At 40.9% G+C, this 6,878-nt stretch overlaps 1 non-coding gene across 1 annotated transcript; it reads right to left on the minus strand.

Annotated features, from left to right (window-relative positions):
- Positions 1–3,577: 3,577 nt before the first annotated feature.
- Positions 3,578–3,655, minus strand: Trnaa-agc (transfer RNA alanine (anticodon AGC)). The gene has a single exon. It is a non-coding gene; the product is annotated as a tRNA-Ala (tRNA).
- Between the last annotated feature and the right edge of the window lie 3,223 nt (positions 3,656–6,878).

Genomic DNA, 6,878 nt, shown 5'->3' on the forward strand with positions numbered 1-6,878 from the left:
TGAGACACCAGTGTCACACCCCTTCTCACATAGCTCAGGGAATTCTGTAGAAAAGGGTAGAGAAAGACTGAGAACCAGAGGTTGGAGAGGACTGCAGTGTGCTGTGTAACTGTTTCCTCGAGACTGAAACGTCCTATCCTTCTGGGAAACTCCCTAAGCAGAAAGGCAAACAACTCAAGACAGTGTCATTAAGTCCCAGAAATTGACCAAATCCACTAGGACCCTCCCTCTAAGAGTAAACAATAAAGACTACTGAGACAAGACTGCTCTCAGACAAGCCAAATGGCAAAAATACTGTGAGACCAGACCAGACCAGCTGCTTGGAAGAGGTAGAAAACAGCTGAGCTTCCTGGAAGAGGTTTAGCCCTACTATGTCACTTGGAAAGGACACTCTCCAACCTGTTGAGCTGCCTGCAGGCTGTGCAGTGTGCTCCAGGTTCCCAGCTTTGTGAGCTGCCACCCATGCTGGGGTGGGCTTTGGTGATGCAGTTGTCTTTGAGTCATTTATGCTCCTGTAAGTAACCCCTCACCCATATTCCTGTAAGTAGCTGTGGTGGTTTGATTAAGAATGGCCCACATAGATCCATATTTTAATGCTTATTTAAAGGCATTAGGAGGTGTGGCCTTGCTGGAGTGGGTGTGGGTTTGTTAGAGGTAGTATGTCACTAGGGGTGGACTTTGGGGTTTCAGAAGCCCAAGCCAGGCCCAGTGGCTCATTCTCTCTTCTTGCTGCCTGCTGATCCAGATGTAGAACTCTTGGCTCCTTTTCCAGCACCATGCCTGCCTGCATGCTGCCATGCTTCCCAACATAATAACCCTTTGAACTTGTAAGCCAGGCCCAATTAAATACTTTCTTTTGTAGAAGTTGCCATGGTAATGGTGACTCTTCAGAGCAATAGAAACCATTATAATACAGTAACTCCAATAAAACTTACGGTTCATCAAGTTTGACTTTGGTGGTATCTGTACTTTGGTCTGTCATTGGCTCCCTGTCTTGGGTGAGTAGAATATTGGCCCTCCCTAGAAAAAGTCTTGTCACACATCACTGTGCAATAATGTATTTGAATACAATAGGACAATTGCACTCATGAGCTTATAGCAATTGTGGTTATTTTCACAAAACCTCCACAGAGGTGGGGTATAGTAGCACATACTTTTGATCCCAGCACTTGGGAGGTAGAGGCAGGAGGATCCCTGTGAGTTTAAGCCCAGCCTGGTCTACATAGAGAGTTCCAGGACAGCCAGAACTACAGAGTGAGAGTCTGTCTCAAAAAACGTGTATTGCATTTTTCCTACTGCTTTTGTTAACAATTCAAAGATGTGTTTAATTAACAATAAAATTAACCTGCAAGCAGGAAGCTGAGTCAGGAAGTAGCTGACAGGAAGTGGTAGGAAGAAATCACATGTAGGAGGGTTTTTTAAGTTGGGTCTGAAATAAGGACACAGGGGTTTTTTGGAAGACACCAGCAAAGGGAGATAGTTAGCTACTTGCTATTTAGTCTCTCTGAGCAAGCAGAATTCCACCTAAACCACTGAATTGTGAGTTCTTCAGATCAAGATAAAATTTCCCTTAGTAGCTTTGAAAGAATCAGTGCCTGAGGGAACAGAATCCCCTCAGGTTGTGGCCCCTGAAGCTGTTGCTTAAAGGGCAGCCACCGTAGATAATAAAAAACAGATAACAACAATTGGTGTCCAATGGGTGGTAGAACCACACCAAAGGAGGGGTCACACCAGCCAGCTCTGCTGCACCTGCTGTCTGGACTTCTCCACACTAGCAGTTGGCTGTTGCTTGCCCAGAGAAGTCAACAGAATTGGTGAGCAATTTGGAAAATTCTTTAGGACAGTAAGAGAGAGTTAAATAATATTGAAAAGAATTTTTTTCTATGTTAAGAATGGGAAACATAAGAATGAAGGATGCTAGGGCTCTTTATACTGCTACCTTAGAAGGCATGAAGTTAGAATCAGAATATGGGAAGATTAATGATTTAACTGACACTGATATAATACAAATAATACATACTATCAGTATGGCAATTAATATCTTATCAATAATAGCCTTGGTGTGGTTTTTTGTGCTAAATATGACAAGTGGATTAATAGGATGCAGGCCTTGGAAAGGTATACTAATGAAAAAAAGAAAAAATGCTCAGACAAAGACAGAGGAATTTAGAGCAGAATGTACCACACCATTGCATTGTGAAACAGGAGAGGAATGGCCTAAGGTTATTAGAACACCAACTTTAATATATGCAGTTACTGTTCAACAACAACCACCAGATGATACTTATCCCCAAGTTAATCCTGTAGATATGTTAGACTTAAGGAGATTTAAGGAAGCAGTAGTTTCATGTGTTATGCATTCACCCTTTGTAAGACATATGTTAAATTCATGGGAAACTAGGAATACAATTATTCCACAAGACTGGAAGAATTTAGTTTCAGCAGAATTAGAAGCTGGTTCTCAATTACAGTGAAGAACTTGGTGGAGAGAGGAAGCCAGGGTCCTGGAAAAATGAGGTAGGGCTAGAGGTCATAATATTTCCCAAGACCAAATTCTTGGTGAGAATCAGTATGCTGACTTGCAAAGACAGTGTATGTTGGATGATAACACCCTGATTCCATATAGCACCTTTGAATGAATGGGACAGGGTTGAAGAACCAGGAAAGAGAACTTTACTAAAATTATACAAGGCTCGAAAGAAGTTTTCACTGATTTTTTACACAGATTAACATCATCTGTAAATAGAATGATATCTGATCCAGACACTAGACAAATATTAATTAAAGCTTTGGCTTTTGAAAATACTAATGCAGAATGTAAAAGAGTGATTAGGCCTTTAAGAGTAAGATCAGTACCCACTGAAGAATGGATCAGAAATACAGTCAATATTGGCTCCTATACTTCTAATGATGATACTTGGATAGGAGCACTGTGTTCTAAAAATATGAATAAAAATCAAAATGTTAGTTGTTTTAATTGTGGTAAACAAGGTCATCTGAAAAGGAAGTGTAGGCAAGGTGCTCCTAGAAACAATGCTTTTTCTAGAAATAGGTCAAACAGAAGGCTTCAGGCTTTTGGAGTATGCAGAAGGTGTGGCAAAGGCTGACACTGGACTAATGAATGTAGATCAACAAGGGACAGGCAGGGTAACCCTTTGCCATTGGGAAATGCCCTGCAGGGCCTCTTGCAGGCCCCAATATCAATTGTAGTTCAATCATTCCCTGCCAGTATTACAGGAAATTCTCTACAGAATGATTTAATGCCTGATGTTAAAAAAACACACTGATATGGATGCCAGAACAACTTTAGAAGATAAAACAAAACTTTCAGGAGAAACCATAAAGCAAATATTTTGGCAGACTTCTATAAATGGTCAAAGATCAAAGTTAAAGATATAAATAAATGGCATAGAAATTGAGGGTTTGGTAGACATGGGTGCAGATGTAAAAATAATTGCACCAAAATCATGGCATCCAGATTGGCCTCTTCAGGAAGTAAATGTTCAGCTTTTAGGAATTGTTTGTCTCAATTTAAGGTTTTTTGTTTTGTTTTGTTTTGTTTTGTTTTTGTTGTTGTTGTTTTTGGAGCTGAGAATTGAACCCAGGGCCTTGTGCTTGCTAGGCAAGCGCTCTACCACTGAGCTAAATCCCCAACCCCAGTTTAAGGTTATTTTAATTACAACATATTGTATGTATGTTTCAATTTTTGTTTGAGGTATTGTGCCTATGCAGTTCATTTGGAAATGTAGGGTGAAGTTCTAGTTTTTGAAAGCTATTATTGTAAATTATATAGGATAATCAGGAACATAAGTTAGTGGTTAGTCACTTATAACAATCAAATTTGAAGATATGTTAGGTATGTTTTTCAGATAATATAGAGATATATTTTAGGTATATCTTCAAACCTTTCAAAGACCTACAGGATATGGTATTTAAAATGTTTTGTTAACTTAGGGCTTTTCATGACAATGAGACACATCTGCTCCTGACAGCACCAATTTACTTCAGAAATGATGGACATCAAAGAAACTCCTTATGAAGTTTGCTTTCAATGTGGCAAGGCTAGCCATTTGGGCAAGAAGCTGCTCTTGCCTGGACTGCTTGACAGTATGTTGTATAAACTAGACATGCAGGACCCACAGGAAAGTGACCCCTGAATTTTGCCAAAACAAGGCAGGATGGTCTTTCAGGGTTCCTGCTTCACAGAAGAAACTGCCAGACATTCTGCAGAACACAGAGGAAAGTGACTGTCAAAATTTGCCAATACAGGTGGACAGTCTTTCAAATTTCCTGCTTCACTTAAAAGTCTGCCAGATACTATGGGCCTGTAGGCTGAAGATGGATGCCCCAATGTTGCAGAAGGAATTTTGGGTGACTTCCCAGGCAGTCAGATGTCTCTGTCATTTCCAGAGTGTTTGGAAGTTGTTTGCAATGCACTTTTTGTTTACTCAAATAATATTATATCCTTCTGGGGCCTTTGATAGAGTTGAAGACTAGATAGTTATTGTTGCAGTTTTCCTTAGATATGATAGAAAGTAATTTATGTATAAAATTTTGGATTCACTAAGAGAGGATAGATTATGGAGTATTTTCTTTAAATTTACCAGTCACAAATGAATTGGAATTCAGTACATTGTGAATGTAATCCTTACTTGATAATTGTTCTTATTGTATACAGTCTTACTATGTTAAATTAAAACCTTTCATTTTTGTTTAGGAAAAAAGGGAAATGTTGGGGGAATATTATTTTAAAGTGTGTTACTTTTTTTTTCATACTGCTTTTGTTAACAATTCAAAGATGTGTTTGATTAAATAAAATTAACCTGTGAGCAGGAGGCTGAGTCAGCAGGTAGCTGACAGGAAGTATTAGGAAGAAACAAGGGTTTTGTTAAGTGGGGTCTGAGAGAAGGATGTGGGGCTTTCTGGAATATACCAGCAAAGGGAAAAGGTTAGCTACTAGCTATTCAGCCTCTCTGAGTGAGCAAAATTCCACCTAAACTATTGAACCGTGAGTTCTTTAGATTTAGATATGTCCCTTAGCTTCAAAAGAGGCAGTGGCTGAGGGAAATCTGTTGCTTAAGGGGCAGCCACTGTAGATGATAAAAAACAGATAACAGCACTCCCCACACCCAAGATCAAATAAACTGAAAGCATAGATGGGAAAGCTTTGGTGGTTGAAGGCTGCTGGGTGGGCGAGTGAGTTTTCTGCAAGGAAGTGGCCTCTGGCGGGTCTCTCATGCTTCAGTGGCTCTCACCTGCAATCATGTGCACACAGACAGCACTGATGGGACACAGTGGGCCATGTTGAGATGTGGTATGAAAATGGCCCCCACAGGCTCATAAAGAGTGGCATTATTTGAAACAATAGGACATGTGCCTTGTTGAAGGAAGTACGTCACTGAGGGTGGGCTTGGAGGTTTCAAATGCTCAAGTCAGGCCTAATGTCATGCTCTTTTCCTGCTGCATGTGGATCCATATGTAGAACTCTCAGCTACCTCTCCAGCACCATGTCTGCCTGTGCCACATGCTTCCTGCTGTGATGATAATGAACTAAACCTCTGAACTGTAAGCCATACCAAATTAAATTCTTTCCTTTATAAGAGTTGACATGATCATGGTGTCTCTTCATAGCAATACAAACCCTGACTAAGACATGAAATCTCTTAGGGTTTTTATTGCTTCAACAAAACATCATGACCCAAACCACTTCCATGTCACTCAGTGTTCATCACCAAGGGAAGTCAGGACAAGAACTCAAACAGAACAGGAACCTGGAGGCAGGAGCTGATGCAAAAGCTATGGAGGGGTGCTGTTTACTGGCTTGTTCTCCATGGCTTGTTCAACCTGCTTTCTTATAGAACCCAAAACCACAAGCCCAGGGATGGCACCACCCACAATGGGCTATGCTCTTCCCCCATCAATCACTAATTAAGAAAATGCTCGACCCTTCCTCAGAGACTGCAACTACTTCCTGAGACAGAGCCTGCCAGTGCCAATTAGACTAAGAGGTGAGTCTTTGTCTTCATAGCCTCTAGGCTTTGGGCCCAGGGGCACAACCCTGAGTTCCCCACACCAGCACCCATTACAGTTCCAGTTTCAGGGCAGTAGGCAGGTCTCCTGCAGACAGGTTGGACGACTACCATCCCCCACCAGATCCTGTAACCCTCAAGCCCACCTCCCCCAGGTCCCACTCCCCCTTGGAGACTACAACTGTTCCCTGAGACAGAGCCTACCAGTGCCGACTGGACTAAGAGCTGTTTGCTGAGACACAGAGTTTATCAGCACCGATTGGACCGATGGCCTAATTAGACCAAGAGCTCCCATTGGACCAAGAGTATCAATCAGACCAACAGAGGCTCCTTCAGACACAGACACCACTTGCACTGAGTGGAGGAAGAGATGGGCAGACGCCAGTGCAAAAATACAGGCAGCAACATAAAGACAAATATGACTCTGTCAGAACCTAGTGGTTCTACATCAGCAAGACCTGAACATCCCAATGCAGAAGAAACAGAAGAAATTGACCTTAAAAATGACTTTAAGATGATAGAGGCCTTTAAAGAGGAAATTTAAAATTCCCTTAAAGAAACTGAAGAAAAGAGAAACAAAAAAATGGAAATCAATAAAGAAATTGAGGAAAAGACAAACAAAAAATTGGAAGAAATTAATAAATCCCTTAAAGAAAGCCAAGAAAAGGCAATCAAATGGGTGAAGGAAAAAGTCCAAGATTTGAAAACTGAAATAGAGGCAATAAAGAAGACACAAACTGAGGGAATGCTGGAAATTGAAAATCTGAGTAAATGAACAGGAACTATAGATGCAAGCATAACCAACAGAATGCAAGAGATAGAAGAGAGAATCTCTGGCACTGAAGATAT

The sequence above is a fragment of the Peromyscus maniculatus genome, chromosome 13 (genome assembly GCF_049852395.1).
Source record: "Peromyscus maniculatus bairdii isolate BWxNUB_F1_BW_parent chromosome 13, HU_Pman_BW_mat_3.1, whole genome shotgun sequence".
Lineage (NCBI taxonomy): Eukaryota > Metazoa > Chordata > Mammalia > Rodentia > Cricetidae > Peromyscus > Peromyscus maniculatus.